This window comes from Nycticebus coucang, chromosome 7 (assembly GCF_027406575.1).
Source record: "Nycticebus coucang isolate mNycCou1 chromosome 7, mNycCou1.pri, whole genome shotgun sequence".
Taxonomy (NCBI): Eukaryota; Metazoa; Chordata; class Mammalia; order Primates; family Lorisidae; genus Nycticebus; species Nycticebus coucang.
The window spans coordinates 31,591,847-31,609,820 of NC_069786.1; positions in this window are offsets into that span (position 1 = coordinate 31,591,847).

Below are 17,974 nucleotides of genomic sequence, written 5' to 3' on the forward strand. Positions count from 1 at the left end.
ACAATTGCTGTTTTGCTAAGGAGAGCTCCTCCTAGAAAAGTCCACTCACTTGTGGGTGGGGACAGTCAGCTCCAGGGAAAATAATTAATCCTACAGTCCTCTGATTCCTAGTAGGATAGCATCTCTGTCATTTGTTATCTTTAAATGAAGCGAAGTGGGTGCTATCAGAAAAGTGGTGCTTCCTGCTCAGCTTGTTGTGAAGTTGGTGGGTAGGGGTGGAGAACACAGAGGAAGCAAAAATATTTTCCACATTTTGATTTTCACTGGAAATTTCCCTTGGCAGAGGTAAGTCTTTGTGGGCCATTCATTTGCTTGGTAAATTCTGTTTTCTGTTTTATAAAATCTGACTAGAAAAGAGAGTTACTGACTTCCCTGGGAATAATAAAAAGCTATTAATGCACACAGTCAGTGTGATTAAAGAGTGCCTGCATGGGAGCGTTACTACAGCAGGTTAGAGGGCTGCTCTTAGAGAACGATTCAGTCCCAGGCCAAAGACATGAATTCTAAAATTCAAGGCTCGGGATTATTAATTCCATAGTTTCTAAATCTAGAAATTACTAAACCCTAAAATGTTTTAGGTGGCAGAAATCTCCCAAATGATATGTCTAGTAGATTTCAACCAAATTCAGAGCCAGGAAAACCTTGTTTCAAACAAGATGTTATAGAAGAACACTGGCCAGAAAATGACACTGTTCTGTATGAAAGGAGGCAAGACAAGTGAGCCTGATGCCTGGAAATTTTCACACAACATCCCCGTGTGACAGGATTCCAGGCTTCGGAAACCACAGTTGGAAGGCCAACAGAATGTCCAGCTGAAGGACACATTGATAGTATGGGCATTAGAATTTGAATCCAGGTGTTCTGATTTCCACAGGCTTTTGAAAAATTCCTTGGTCAAAGTTCTCTTTGTTGACTTTGGCAGCTCTCTCTCTGCCTCCTTCTCACAGCAGCTGGAGGGTCAGCCCCTTTGGCCAGGAAGTCAGCTGGGATTGTCCTGTTCACATGGGGCTTGTCTTTGGTTCTGCCACCTTGCTAGGGCTTAGGGATACACTGAAGACAAGACATGGCCCTGCCTTGGAGGGGAAAAAAGGTCAGGGTTTGCAAAATAGGGAAAACCGGAAACATCTAGAGGAATGACAAGACAGAGACATGGATTTTAGGGAAAATTTTAATTAATTGTGGACAACTCCTGGGTCGTGTCTTTTGTGCTCTCTTTCTAAGGTCTGAATATTTAAAGGGATGGAGCCAAGACAAGCTGTACTTTCTCTACCCTTTTCCATCTTTTCAACCCAAGCACTTGTTTCCAATCTCTCAAGGTGATGGCTTTCAAACTAGCTCCAAGGTTAAATACATGTATGGCATGCATTTGCATAAAAATTAAGTTAATTGGTAGAATTTTTCCAAACTAAAGATTAGCTCTCAAAGTGTTTTTTAGCCTTTAATGTCTGCTATTGCTTGTCTGTCACTGTGAGCTAACAGATGGCAAAAGTAATGAACATAGAGCAAAGGAATATTTATGTAAAACTTAGAAGCAACTGTTCCTACTCAGGTTAATAGCTGGTTTCTTTGCAGACCTGTGGGCTCACGGCTTTATGCTGCACCCATACTGTATAGGCTATTGTGTATTTAGTGAGAATAATAATTAGTAATTCATACAACAAGAATATCAATTTTTGTGCTTATATACACTTAGAATATCTATGCTTCATTGCCAAGAAGCCGGGAATAGTGGTAGTGTCTGGGAAAGATAAAACATCTTAGAGTAAGAGATGGGAAAGAGACTTACCTTTTATTGTATATCTATGTTTATGAGTTGAAATTTTTACCACATGCATCATTTCAGTTTTCAAATAAATTAAAATTGAAATATGTGTGCTTTATACATACCATGCTGGGACAACCCCTCACTCATCCTGACTTCATTGGTCTGAGATGTAAGCTGGACATTGGGTTTTTAAAAACTTTTCAGAGAATTAGAATGTGCCCTTAAAAATTAGAAACACCAAAGGGTATATGTGAAACTTGGTAAACGGTCTGTGAAGCTAGTGAATGATGCCCCATGAATATATCAATGTACACAGCTATGATTTAATAAAAAAAAATTAGAAACACTGCTCTAAGGTATTATTAGAGACTCTTTCATTGTTATATATCCATAATTATAACTTGTTTAAGTCAGGCATTCCTAGCCATTTTGCAAGGGGAAGGGCCTTCCCTTGAATGTCAAACATTTTCATAGTACCTCATACCACAGTTGACATATTCACAGTGACTGAGAACATAAAAAATGTCAGAGAGTTACTATGAATTAATCTCAACAAAATTGCTACAAATTTGAAAAATAATAGTATGTATATAAGTATAGGTGAGAACAAATTCTCTCTGTCAGTAATTTCACATTCTTCTACTTTTTATATAAGTTTTATCTACTCTATGTACAAAGGCTCCTTGTACAATCCCAGGTTTCCCAGAAATATACAGCCTTCAAGGTAGGAATCACTGAATTTAGCAATTCCTTTTTCTGAGAAAGACTGTACCTAGGAAGATATTTTTACCTCCTGGGTAGTAGACCACAAAGAGCTGATATTTCTATAGTGTTGACTTTAGATCTGCTTATTTTTTGTTATTGTTTGATTTAAATTTCTGTTCATATGTCAATATTCTCCAGAATATAAACTATGCCATTGGCGATCTTATTATGAGACCCTCCTAAATAGGCTTTTCTCTCTGGGTGACTTTGCTGGAGCTGTTTACTTGTTTGGAATGACCGTACAGTATGAACCTCCTTCTTTTTGATCTATGCCTTCCTCCATCATGGTGGCATCCCTTCTCCACATAGCTTTTAGTGGAAATTCTCTTTGCACCCTTTGCTAACGTTATGAGATAACTAGTGCTTTAAATATTTGATGCCAGACTGACTTTTCTCTTTGGTCTTTTGTGTTCCTGGTATAAGACACCCAATTCCTCAATAGGGAGGGAGAGGGGCTGCAAGGATTTTTCAGAGTTATTGGCTACTTTAGGGAACCCAAAGAACTTTTGAGCCTCTTTGTAAAATGATGGTATAAATATGAAACCCTTATTAGAAGCTCGTTAAAGGTCTGAAAATTGCCAAACCTGAAGGCTTCATGCTATGCTATCTCAAATTTTTTGTGGTCATAGATTTCCCACTTCCAATCAACAATCAATTTTCATTTAACCAAATTTAACCCACATGCTAGTCTAAGGAGAATTATTCAATATGCTGCATTGTTCTTAGATATATATCACCACACCTGGCACTTGGCATGGTTTGTACTAAGCCTTACACATTTTTTTTTCTGTCAGTTCTGAAAACTGTGGATATTTTTCCTTTTTTGCAAATATATGATTTTATCATTAAAAATCATTAAGGAACCAGAAAGGCATTTCACCCCTTGAATATGTAATAAATATAGAGTTCAAGTTCTATACATTTTGCAAGCAAGCAAGATTACAGCCATCAATCAACCTATAGTAACTTTTACTTAGTTGTATTTTAAAGGTATATGGGGTAACAGTAGTAGCAGAAAAAAAGCCTGTCTCACCTAAATTGTCACATCATAGTTACTAATAATGTTAAAGTATTCACCAGAATGTGCTCATAAGTCTTCAAAAATGACAGCTTGTTCTTCTATAGATTTTATTCTTTGGCTGTTTCTCAGCCATCCTCATGAAATTCTATGTCTATTATAATAAAGATTTTTTTCTACTTTATTTCCTTATAGTCTTTTTTATTTGATCACAAAAATACATGTTTATTATAGAGCATTTTGGAAGAAAAATATATATTAAAATAACCCTCTTAAAGTCAGCTATACCATTCAGAGATAGCCACTCTTAACACTTGGTGCATTTTCTTTTCTCTAGGCAAGGTAAATGTGTGTTAGAGTGTGTGTGCACACATATATTTATATATATATATATACACACACACACATTTATAATTCAAGTAGGAACATACTGAATACAACACATTTTTGTGTTCTGCTTTTTTCTCTATAAATCTCTGGTTAGCGTCTATTTCCCCATTCCCCATGCCCCAATCTTCTCTTTCCTTACATTCGTTTTATCCCAATTTTAGATCTCAATTTTTCTCTTCCATTTGGTTACAGAATTTTCCCTACTGATAGTTTTCTCAGTCCTCATCTTCCTATCCACTGATCCACCCTTAGTGCTGTGGTCAGAAGCAATATTCTACAACAGGGCACAAAATCACACGATTCCCCTGTTTTAAAAGCTATTGACATGTTGCCTCTGCCCACAAACTTAGTCCAAGTTCCCTGAATGACCTTCATCCCCCTACTCAGGCTTATCTCTCCATCACGCCAAGCTGCTCTCTCCCTCTGTGTATTTTATACTGTTGCAGCATTCCTCAAGAAGTGACCCACATACCACTCCTTCAGCATCACATGGTAACTTTGAGCAATGCAGGGTCTCAGGTCATATCCCAAGCACCAGAAACAGAAACTTCAGGCATGAATCCCAGGATTCTGTATTTTTAATAAGTTCTCCAAGTCATTTTTGAATATACTACAGCATGGAAACCTCTTTTCTAAGACTAATTAATTGAGGCCAGGGGTGGTGACTTACACCTATAATCCCAGCATTCTGGGATGGGGTTGCTTGAGCTCAGGATTTCAAAACCATCCTGCCCAAGAGTGAGACCCTGTCTCAAAAAATAGCTGGGTGGCATGGCAGACTCCCATAGTCCCATCTACTTGGGAGGCTGAGGCAAGGGCATCACTTGAGCCTAAGAATTTGAAGTTTAGGCTATGATGCTACAGCACTTTACTGAGGGTAGCAAAGTAAGACTTTATCTCAAAAAAAAAAAGAAACAAAAAAAGATCAACTAATTGAAAAACCTAAAAGTGATGGTTTAAAGGAATTTCCCATCAATTATATACTTCATTTGATCCTCATTGAATTGCTCTGAAGTTGGTTATATCATTATTCTATTCACACACAGATGAGAAAACATACAGATGATCAGATCAAAAGATATCAAGAGATTTGTCCAATTCGCACGGTAAGTAAAGTCCAGAGATAAGGTTCAAATCTGCTTTTCCAATACAAATTCTATGAGCTTTTTGCCCTACAATTACAACTTCCTACTTTTCTCTGTAGTGAGAGTGATGTTGTGTTTTGTGCCCTCGGTAAATTTTGGATCATCTGTTCAGGTACACATTGTGGGTGCCCCTATCATACCTATCCCTCCAGTACTCACCTTTCCAGTACATGTGGCTGGTCAGCATCCTGACACTGGAAGTGTCAGGCCGTTGGTGCCCGCAGGAGCCAATGACAGATGGGAGCTGAAGGATAAGTAACCCAGCTTCTTCCCCTGGAGTAGGGTGCAGAGACTCTGAGATGTGTTCTACACTGTCACCCTGAGTCCCCAGCAGAGTTCACAGTGATATATTGCTTATTAAACTTCCTTTCTTTTTAATTTAACTTTTTAAATTTCAGATTAGTATAAGGGTACATACAATTAGGTCACATTGTTTGCATTTATAAGGTAAAGTGTGAGTTGTAGTTGCGTCCTTCACCCAGGAGGTGTGCCATATAGGGTACCTGTTAGTGGGAACTTACCAAACTCCCTCCCACCTATGTTCTCCCCCCTTCCAGAATTTAATTGTAGACCTGAAGTTATTGATGTACTAGTTGCAACAGAGTACTGAGTACATGGGGTGCTTGCTTTTTATCTCCTTCCATTCTCCCTCTCTCATATTCTCATTCTCCTCCTGTACTGCCTGGGATCACCTCCCAGGTAAACTGCTTGAATATCATCTTAATATGATGCTCTGCTTCAGGGAACTCAGTTTAAGACAAAAACCCAGCTTAAACATGGCTTTTGAATTTCAAGTGGACAGAAACACAAATCACATTGATGGCAACCACCACAATAAACATCAGTGCTCATAGAGCCAAAGGCCCAGGTACAGATTTGGATTCTGAAGTCTGGTAATGTGATGCCTCCAAATTTGTTTTTATTTCTTAGAATTGCATTGGCTATTCAGGGTTTTTACTGTTTCTGTATGAAATGAACTATTATTTTTTCAAGTTCTTCAAAGTATGATGTTGGTATTTTGATGGGGACCGCATTCAATATGTAGATCCTTTGGGTAGTATGGACACATTAACAATGTTGATTCTCCCCAGCCATGAGCATGATATATGGTCAGGGTACAATATCTATAGCACACAGACGATCTTTAGAATGTAAAAAGGTATTTGCATGTTACAAATCTGACAAAGGGATGATAACTAGAGTCTGCAGAGAACTTAAGCTAATCAACAAGAAAAAGACCAAACAATCCCATTTATAAGTGTGCAAGAGACTTGAACAAAACTTTACCTGAAGAAGACATACAAATGGCTAAGAAACACATGAAAGAATGCTCTTTGTCCCTAATCATTAGAGAAATACAAATCAAAACCACTCTGAGATATCACCTAACCCCAGTGAGAATAGCCCACATCACAAAGTCCCAAAGCTGCTGATGCTGTCATGGTTGTGGAAAGAAGGGAACACTTTTATATTGTTGGTGGGGTTTCAAACTAATACAGCCTCTATGGAAAGAAGTATAGAGAATCCTCAAAGTGCTAAAAGTAAACATTCCATCTGATCCCACAATTCCATTACTAGGTATCTACTCTGAAGAAAAAATATCATTTTATCATAAGGACATTTGCACTCAGGAGAATATGTTCCAGGTCCCTCCATGTAAACATAAAAGAGGTAAAGTCTCCGTCTTTTTTTAATGCTGCATACTCCCTGTAGATTCTTGCTCTTAAAGTCTCCTTCATGATATCTAAATGATCACAATTTAGGTGCATAAGGTGAGCAAGGAGCTGAGATCTCCATATCAAAATAATAGTTGAATCTTTTCCCATAAAGATGCTTATTCTAATAAAACTATTTCATCACAGGATTCGCTCCTCTTGCAGTGCAGACTTTTCTATATGGGGCCCGGCATTACTTAAATGGTCATGTTTCCTCCAGACATAATTGTCTGTTTACTCCCATCTTTTTGAACAACTCAATAATTACCCTAGAACTCCTCTGTTTACTCAGTGCTGGATCCTCTGGCAGACATAATGACTAGCAGATAGCATGAAGCCAATTTTCCAAGTGAATGAGGAGTGCTTTATTCCTCATATTACTCTTCACACAACTAGGACAACCTGGCATCCAGTGTGCCAGGAAAGTAGACAGTCTGAGCTTCCTTTGAGGGAAGTATGCAACATGCTAATCTTCTTTCTCAAAGGCAGGTATATTTTTTAGAATTTGGCATGCCTGGAGAACTCTCTTTAGTTTTCTTGGATATGTGACAAGTGAGGATATTTTAAAAATCAATAGTATTTCTCTATGCTAGCAGCCAACAATCAGAACTTAAATTTTAAAAAGTATCACTCAAAGTAAAATAGAAAATATGAAAAATTCTTAGAACTATACTCAAAGACGGGTTAGAGCAATACACTGAAAACTAAACGTTGCTGAGAAAAAGTAAATATGACCTAAAGACAGATGTGTGCTGTATTTATGGAGCAGAAGACTCATTCATTATTGTTGAGAAGTTAGTGCTCACCAAATTAATCTATAGATTCAACAAAATCTTTCAAAATTCCAGCAGGTTTGCTTGTAGAAATTTAAAGGCTGATTCTAAAGTTCACATTGACATGCAAAGGATCTAGAATGTCCAAAACAATTTTGAAAACTGCGTAGTTATTATAAAGTTATAGTAATTGAGACAGTGTGTGGTACTGGCTCCATGACAGACAAATTAATCAATGGAATAAGATAAAGAGTAAAGAAATAGATCCACACATGTGGTTAGCCAATTTTTGATAAATGTCAAAGAGAATTGAGTGGGCAAAGATATTCTATTTAACAAATGATGCTGCAACAATTAGATATTCATATGCAAAAAATATAAACCCCAATGCATGCCTCATGCAATTTATTAAAATTAACATAAATGGATCAGAGACCAATATGTAGAACCCATGGCTATAAAATTTCTAGAAGAAAACATAGGGGATAATCTTTATGACTACGTTAGAGAAAATTTCTTAGATACACTACTAAGAGAACAATTCATAGAATAAAAAATAAATTAGACTTCTTAAAAATGTTCACAGCTATGATTTAATAAAAAAAAAGAGGGGAAAAAATTAAAAATGTTTAACATTTGGAAGATACTATTAAGAGAATGAAAAGCCAAACCATAAACTGGGAGAAAATATTTGCATTTGAAAAGCGTATATCTGATAAAGAATTTGTATTCACTTACAGATAAGGTTGGATCTCATTATTCACAATATTATGTTCTGTAAAGTTACCCAAACACTGAGTTAGTAAAGAAAGAATTATTGGAATTATTGCTCCTTGTGGAAACACATTTTTAGGTTCCTATGAGTCTCTGGTCACAATAATTTCATTAACGAATCAAAAGATAATTTGGTTTACATATGTTTCTGTTTAAGTATATACTTCTATTTAATACACATGTACATTGTTGATTCATTAACATTGAACTCACTGTCAATATCACTATAACTTATGCCTGACTGAAGCTTATGGAACACATGATTTTCTCCATAAGGCAAATCACAGCCTTTTTGCTCTTAGGAACACTAAAAGAATTTTAGCGCTAGACTTGGAGGCTATTTTAAATAGAGACAACACTAACAAAAACTACAAAAATGCAAAAGACCTGGTGCTAAGTAGTCCATGAAAAAAATATCTGAGAGTATGAGAGCTTAATCATTGACTTGTTCAACTGTAGCTGCAACGGAAAGTGGATGTCAGCCACTCAAATTTTTTACTACTCTTTGCATGTCCATAAATGATCTTGAAAATACCATAAGTATTGATTTTGAGATTATAAATACATCTTAGTAAGAAGGAAAATTTGCAAATGCAGAATCCATGCATAATGAGAAACATATATTCAACAACAAGCAAAAATTAACTTAAAAAAGACAATAAAATATTTAAACCCTTCACTAAAGATATATGAATAGCAAATAAGTACACAGTTGTTTAACATTAGTCATTAGGGAAATGTGAGTTGAAACCACAAATTTATACTACTACACATGTATTATAATAGCTAAAATTAAAAACATTGATAATATTGTCAAGAAACTAAAAAGACAACCTACAGAACAGGAAAGAAATTTACAAATTATCTATTTGATAAGATCTACTATCTATAATATACAGGTGTCCACAAAGGTTGTGCATGAACTTTGTGGACACCCTTTATAAAAACTATTGCAACTCAACCACAAAAGACAAAAAGCCCAACTGAAAAATGGGCTAATAATTTGAACAGACATTTCTCCAAAGAAGACATATAAGTGGCTAACAAACATACAAGGTATGACAATTAGGTTTGTGAATGATTCTGGAAAAATTGTCACATACCTCCTTGCTGAATATGACTATGGTCACCTTTGAAGTGCTCCCCTTGGGAAGCTGTGCATTAACACCAGTGCCCAGTACACCTTACAAAGCAATTTTGGAACTTTTTTTCTGAAATGGCCATCAAATCTGTCTTTGTATTACCCTTGATGTCCTGAACATCATCAAAAAATGTCTTCTTTTCAATATTTCCTTTATCTTTAGATAAAGAAAAAAGTCACTGGCAACCAGAACAGCTGAGTAGAGAGGCTGTTCCACTACAGTTATTTGTTCACTGGCTCCTTGTGAGCTAGTGCCTTGTTGGGATACAAGAGCCTGGAGTTGTTGGTCAAGATTTTCAGCTCAAGTATGGAAAAAAAAAAAAAAGTATCCTATGTACTCATTACTACTATGAAATCAATATATAACCACCTACACACTCACATAAATGGCAAAACATAACTCTAGTCCAGAAAGTAAAAGGGAAGAGGAGAGAGAGGGGAGGGGAGGGTATTGGGGGGACCTCACCTAATGTGCATGATGCAATGGTACATTTCAAAACTATTAAGAAATGAGTATAATTGTGATGGATGTGTTACTTAGTTCAATGTAAACATTTTACATTGTATATCGAAGCAGTACCCTGAACCCCATAAATGCATCAATGTACAAAGTTATGATTTAATAAAAAATAATTAAAAAAAAGATTTTCTTAAATTTTCTCAACAGATATTTACTTGGTGAGCTATGCTTCTCACAGTCAGCTGACAATTTTGATGCACGACTTAATGAATTTTTGCAATGTTTTCCTCACTTCTTCTGATTACTCGATTTCCTGATCTCTCTTCATCAGTGATGTTTCTCTGCTGTCAGAAAACATTTAATCCAGGTATACACTGCCATTTGCTTCATGGCATTATCCTTATAAAATGGGACTAACTTGTCCCTGTTTTCACTTTCACTCTTGCCAAGTTTAACTAGAAATTTACAAATGTTTGGTTATTCTTTCTAATTCAAGCTCCAACATTCTTGTGACAGCACACAAGACAACAGAATGAACACCACTCATCACGACTCTGCCATGCATAGACATGAGCACAACTACAAGACACCGACATTCTATGGTTATGAAACTTCACCAAGTTGTTGATTCAGTGCTCCTTCACGAGTGGTCGGTGGCAAGTTTACAAACTTATTTGTTAGACCTTCATATGAAAAGAGGCTCAACATCATTTTTCATTAGGGAAATGCAAATCAAAATCGTGAGATAAAACTTCACATTCACTTCAAGAATGCCCATAATTATTTTATGGAAAATAAGTATTGGCAAGATGACAAGGAATTAGAACCCTAGTACATTGCTGGTGGGGATATAAATTGGTTCCACCACTGTGGAAAGCATTTTGACAATACCTCGAAATTCAAACATAGAATTACCGCATGATCCAATAATTCTACTCCTAGGGATATGCCAAAAAACACTGAAAACAAATATGCAAATACATAATTGTGCATGAATGTTCATAATAGCACTACTCACAGTATCCGAATGTCTCCTAAAGGATGAATGGATAAACAAAATGTGATTATCCATATAATGGAATAAGATTAAACCGTAAAAAGGAACAAAGCACAAAGGAACATCTACATGCTATGATGTGGATGAACCTCAACAACAAGTTACATGAAAGAAGCCAGACATGAAAGATTATGATTATATTAAATAACGCCATTTCCATCAAATCTCCAGAGTGGGTAGATCCATGGAGACAAAGAGTAGATTAGGTCCCTGGGACCTGGAGGCAGGGGCAATGTGGACCGAATGTCTCACGGCCATGGTGTTTCTTTGGAGTTAATACAAATGTTTTAGAACTGAATACAGACAGTAGTTGCACACATTGTAAGGCTGATAATGCCACTGAACTGTACACTTTAAAAGTATCGGTGAGAATGTGGGGAAAAGTAGAACTCTCGTACAAGCCTGGTAGAAATGTAAAATGATCCAGTCACTTGGGAAAATTTGGCAGTTTCTTAAACGTTACACAGTCACCTGCTATATGCCCCACTGATTCCACTTCCAGGTTTTTACTCAAAGGAAAAGAGAGCGTAAAATATACCCAGACAGAGTTGTACACAAGTGTTCATGGTGGGTTTACCTGGAATGGCCAGGAAACTGGAAGCATTCTACATGTCTATCAATGAGTGCACACATAAGCAAGTTGTTTTAAATCTATATAATGGAGTCTTATTCTGCAATCAAAAGGAATAAACTATCAATATGTAGGCAATAACACAGATAAATCTCAAATTAATTATGCTAAATGAAAGAAGCCAGATTACAAAAAAGAACATACTTTTGACTCCAATTACATGTATTTCTAGAAAGTGCATACTAACCTATAATACTGAAAACAAAGCTATGGTTATGTGGGAATAGGGGCAGGGGATGGAGGACAAGGAATGGAGGGAGGAGGGATTAAAGGAGGGATTCGGGGTGGCACCTGTGGCTCAGTGAGCAGGGTGCCGGCCCCATATACTGAGGGTTGTGGGTTCAAACCCAGCCCCGGCCAAACTGCAACAAAAAAATAGCCAGGTGTTGTGGTGGGTGCCTGTAGTCCCAGCTACTCGGGAGACTGAGGCAGGAGGATCGCCTAAGCCCAGGAGTTGGAGGTTGCTGTGAGCTGTGTGATGCCATGGCACTCTACTGAGGGCAATAAAGTGAAACTCAGTCTCTACAAAAAAAAAAAAAAAAAAGGAGGGATTCGAAAATATGGAGGGAGGAGCATATTCATTACCTCCGCCCTAGTCATTTAGCAACATTTACCGAGCACATATGCATACAATATGGCATAGACTATATTAGGTACACAACGTTTTTAAATGTACACAACAACGTTAAGATGAACTTACAATAATTTATGATTTCCAATATTGTCAGGCATTGTTATTGGTACTTTATGTGCATTATGCCATATAATTCTCACAATGACCTTATAAAGGAAGTACAATTATTCTATCCATTTTACAGATATAGACAGTAAGGATGGGAGGAATTAATTTTCCTCTAAATTTACACATGTGTAAGTGATGAAAGCAAAATTTTGAACCTATGTTTCCTAGATCCTGTAGTTCAGGGATATTATTATACATCTGCCAAGAGTTATCATATTGCTCAGTTTAAAAATATGCAGTTTATTTTGGGACAAGTAAACCTCAACAAAACTGTTTAAATAAACCACAGAAGACACACAGCATTCTGTCTGCTCTCTAAAGGTTTTCTTATAGTATATGTGCTGTCATCATTCCAGTTAGTTCATTTAGTTCATTCTTCTTCTGTTTGCAGCAGGACTAAACACAAACTGTGTTAACCTTGAACGTGTGTCCCAAAGAGGTGAGCTAACTCACTGGGGTGGGGGGATCACTGTCATTTCTCACTTGAATCAAAGGAGAGCCAGAGTCTCACCCCTATATCCAAGTGCTACCTTTGCTTTTTTCTATCAGAAGAAAGTGCTTTTCACCTTTTCTTCACATTACTTTTAAAATCTATTAAGTTCATTGGTTCTCATAACCTGAGGGAGTCTAAAGCAGTGCCCTTTAGACTCGTGTGGTGCACAGATGTTTATCATCCTACAGAAAGGTAAGTACAAAAATTCAGAATAGGGGTATAAACATTATAATAGCAAGTTGAAAGAGCAATTTTACATGCATTAAATATAATATATTTATTTTATATGTCCTTTTAATTTTATTCTTTCTGTTTTTTTCATAGTAGTTATAAATTATTTTAATGAAGTGTATATTACTTTCAATTTGGTCGATAATTGAACTGAATATTGGACTAGAAAAGTGTTTATTGCTCCAAATGAAAATATTTTCTCTCTCTCTCTCTCTGTGCATCTCTCTCTCTCTCCACACACACACACACACACACACACACACACACACACACACACACACACACGGTATAGGAAGGAGTAGTTTCACTATAATACAAAAGATCAAGAGTGCTGACTCTGATATCAGACTATTGGGATTTAATTTCTGCCTCTCCCACTTGCTAATTGTGATTCTGGGAAACTACTCTGTGCCTTTTTATTACCTGTTAAATAATAATAATAAGATATTGTTATCAAACTTCCCTTATAGAGTTTCTGTGAGCATATGAAAATTGCCTAGAAGAGGAGCTGGCACATAGTAGATGCTTGAAATTAGTTAATATTTTTAAAAAACAATCAGTCAAATCAAGAAGGCAATAAAATAACACAGATTTTCTCACATTAAAATGTTCCAACTATTTATGATTATTAATTAGAGAATGACCTTCTCAACAGCAAGGGTGTGCCCTGTCCATCTTTGCAGCCCTAGCCTGAGTATGCGTGACAGGTGTGCAGTCAGCACTGCATAAGCTGCCTGGAGCACTCCTCCCCAGGACACGGCAGACCGTCTTCTCCCTGTCCATTCTCAGCTTTTAAAGTCCTGGCCTCAGAAATTAGCTCATCATTCTCCATCATTCTCTGGCCCATCACCTAATTTATCTTCCTCCTATCTCTCGTCACTACCCCAAATTATTTTTTCCTTTATTTATTTATTTATTGTTTTTTTCCTTCCTACTAGAATGTAAGGGCCGGGGACTCAGGAAATGTGCTTGTGTTTTTATTTGCTGTCTTATCACCTCAGGGCCCAATATAGTGTCAGGAACATAGCACAATAGTTTCTGCTCATCTTTTATTGTTTTTTAAGAAAGTATCAATCCACGACTAATTGAAATTTTTTAAAGTAGACACAAAAATGGTCCTTCACCACAGATACTGTGAGACATGGGTTTAATAAGGCTTATTCACTATTTTCACACATATGTAACTGAGCCACAGGGACATTTAGTGACTTGCCTGAGGGCTGACAGGTGGTTACAACAGAGGATCTGAATAAAACCCAGGACCACAGACTCCTGGTCTGATATTCTCTGCTCTCTTCCTGGTGACAAATCCCTCACCTTTAGCAGGATAAGGAATACACTGAGCTTCTCAGATGCCAGAGATGTGTGTGTGGCTAAACTTTTTGATGGCAGGTGGACGTCCATATGCCTCTTACTCTGAATGTTTTCTGATCCCAATATAACAACTGACACCCCACAAAGTTGTGCTGAAACAGTGGGGGTTCTATCTCTGATTCTCTTGGACAGGGCCAGTACTAGATTTGTCTTGATAAGTAAACATGCTTATTTGCTTTTACTATATTAGGCTTTGCTGGGCCAGTACTGATTTTTCATCAGTACTGGATTTGCCTTGATAAGTAAACATGCTTATTTGGTTTTAATATATTAGGCTTTGCTGTGCAGAACTAGATTAAGTTGTCAATCATCGCCCCCATATTTCATATTGTTTCCTCTGGGCAGGGGCATGTGTGATGTTATACATGTCTCGCCAATAAAACAGCCCTCTGGATTGAAATCTGTTCAGGACATATAGCAAGATGTCAAATTAATTGTACCGAAATAATGAGTTAGCACCAAATGCTAATTAAATATTGATGAAAGTCATACTTTCAATTATCTTCATTATGGCCCCCTGTTTTATGCTGGCATTAAATGCTGGTCTATCTGGTAATTAGCTGAGCACTATAAAAAAGCCAGAGTTATTGCCCTCAATATTAAAAGTGCTTAGAAAACACTTAGAAAATGGAAACTCTGAAAAAAATAGTAGTTTTTTTCTCAAAATGTTTGAAATTCTATAAATTTAGTATTTCCTATTTGTAGCACTAAATATTCCTTTATTTACTTATTCATTTATTTTTGAAACTGGGTAAATTAGAAGTCGGAAGGCCACAGAGGTTCTGGGTAAACTCTGCTGATTCATGTCTTTTTCTACTCAAGTTAACTTTTGGCATTTTTTAAACACCAGTACAGCTATCTACTTTTTTCCTTGCCCATAAACCAAATGGCTGCCTCTGGCAAATATCATTATTACCACCCACTGGATCGTGATCAGAAGGCTTCTCACAGCACAGTCCCTGCACCACTAGCATTAGAATCACCTAGGTTACTTCTTCTTCTTCGTCTTTTTTTTTTTTTTGAGATAGAGTCTCACTTTAGCCCAGGCTAAAGTGCCGTATTGTCAGCCTAGTTCACAGCCCTCAGACTCCTGGGTTCCGGCTATCCTCCCGCTTCAGCCTCCTGAGTTGCTGGGACTACAGATGCCCATCAGGACATCAGGCTACTTCTATTTTAGTAGAACCGAATCCTTGGTGGATTCAGAAGCAGACCTTGATAAAGAGTCAGTCATGTGTTACTCATCCACTGGTCTGGGGGCTGCTTTAAGACTCCTTCGATACTGTGGGGGGTTGTTATTAATAGTTCCTGTCCCAGGGTAAGTTTATCTGCATCCTTCACTAAGAGGACAGAGTCCGCTATAATGCGCAAACAAGGGAGCCATCCGAGGCTATTGGGTCGAGTCTTTTGGACAGGTAGGCAACTGGATGAGTCCAGGGTCCCAAAGTTTGGGTAAATACTCCCTTGGCTACCCCTTTATGTTCATCCACCTATAGATGGAAAGGCTTCATGGTATCGGGGAGGCTTAGTGCAGGAGAGGTTAACAGGGCAGTCTTGAGGTCTCTAAAATGCTTGGTCCCTGTCTGCTGACCACTGGAAAGGCTGCTCCTCCTTGGTGGCTTCATAAAGGGGCTTGGCAATTTCGGCAAACACCAGAACCCACAGTCTACAAAATCTGACTGTTCCCAAAAAGTCACACACCTCCCTGGTACTCCCTGGTGGGAGTTGGTATTCTGAGTACAGTTTGTTTTCAGTCTTCACTCAGCCACCTCTGACCACCTTTAAGCACATATCCCAAATAACTTAGCGTTTATTGACAAATCTGGGCTTTCTTCACTGATGCCCGATATCCTAGGTCTCCCAGGACAGCGAGCAGATCCTGTGTTCCTTGCAGGCAGTCTTGTTCAGTGGCAGCCGCTATTAATATGTCATCTACATATTGGAGAAGAGTCAAGCCAGGGTGTGACTTAAGGAACTCACCTAAGTCAGCATGGAGGGGCTCATCAAAAATAGAGAGTTCTTGAAGCCTTGTGGTAAGTGAGTCCAGGTTAACTGTCCGCTGATGCCCTCCTCTGGGTCACTCCACTCAAAGGCAAACATAGCCTGGCTTTGTGGAGCTAGAGGCAGACTAAAGAAGGCATCTTTTAAATCTAAAACGGTGTACCACGTTTGAGTTGGGGCCAAGGCACTTAGGAGAGTATATGGGTTAGGTATGGTTGGGTGAATGTCCATTACCCACTTATTGACCTCCCGTAAGTCCTGTACTGGACAATAGTCATTTGTGAGGGGCTTATTGATAGGCAGCAAGGCAGTATTCCAAACCAATTGGCAGGGGATTAAAATTCCCACCTGTAGGAGGTGTCTGATGTGTGGAAGTATGCCTTTCTTTGCCTCCGTGGCCATGGGGTATTGTTTTACTTTTATGGGTTCTGCTCCGGGCTTAAGTTCTACCAAAACAGGCGGCCAATGAATGGCTAACCCTATCCCTCCTGTCTCGGCCCATGCCAAAGAGTAGGAATGGAGCCATTCACTAATGTCCACTTGGGCCCCTGGTGGGTGGTGTTGATGAAGCTTATACTCATCTTCTAGCTGGACAGTCAGAACCTGTATAAGGTGCCCTTGATTATCTGTGACCTGAGGTCCATCCTGCTTGAAGGATATCTGTGCCCCAATTTTAGTTAACAGATCCCTTCCTAGTAAGGGATATGGGCAGTCTGGGATAACCATGAATGCGTGGGATACCCAGCCCGTGCCCAAATCCACAACTCTTCGGGTAGTCCATGAATATTGTTTCATTCCAGTTGCCCCTTGGACCCAAGATTTTCTTGTATCTAGCTTACCCTGATCCTTTATAAGCACTGAATGTTGAGCTCCAGTGTCCACTAGGAAGTCTATTGGTGTCCCCTTCCACCTTAAGGGTTACCATGGGTTCAGGGAGGGATGCTGAACCCTGACCCCTCTAATCACTCAATTCCCCCATTTCTAAAATGCAGGCTTCACTAGGCCTGCTGATTCTTCTTTTAGGACATTCTTTGGCCCAGTGTCCTATCTCCTTGCAGTAGGCACACTGGTCCCTCTGTAGACATCAGCACCCCCATCCCTGTTTTTCCTCTCCTTCAACTGTTAGTCGCCTTAGTCAAGCCTTCCCATCCTTTGACTTGGCAGCTGTGGCGGCCAGCAGGACTTTAGCCAGGTCTTGTGTTTGCTTGGCCCGAGCCGGAGTCTGCCTTTCTTCTGGTGTCTCTCTATTATAATAGACTTTTTCCACTACTGCAAGCAAATCCTATAAGGATTTCTCAGCTAACCTATCTACTTTCTGAAGTTTCTTGCTTATGTCGGGGGCAGATTGGTTAACAAAAGCCATGATAACTGCTGCTTTGCTACTGTCTTCTTCAGGATTCATGGGAGTATAAGTACAAAATGCTTCCATGATCCCCTCTAGAAAAGCAGCAGGAGACTCATTCTTTTCCTGCTGCACGTTCCTACCTTAGCCAAATTGGTTG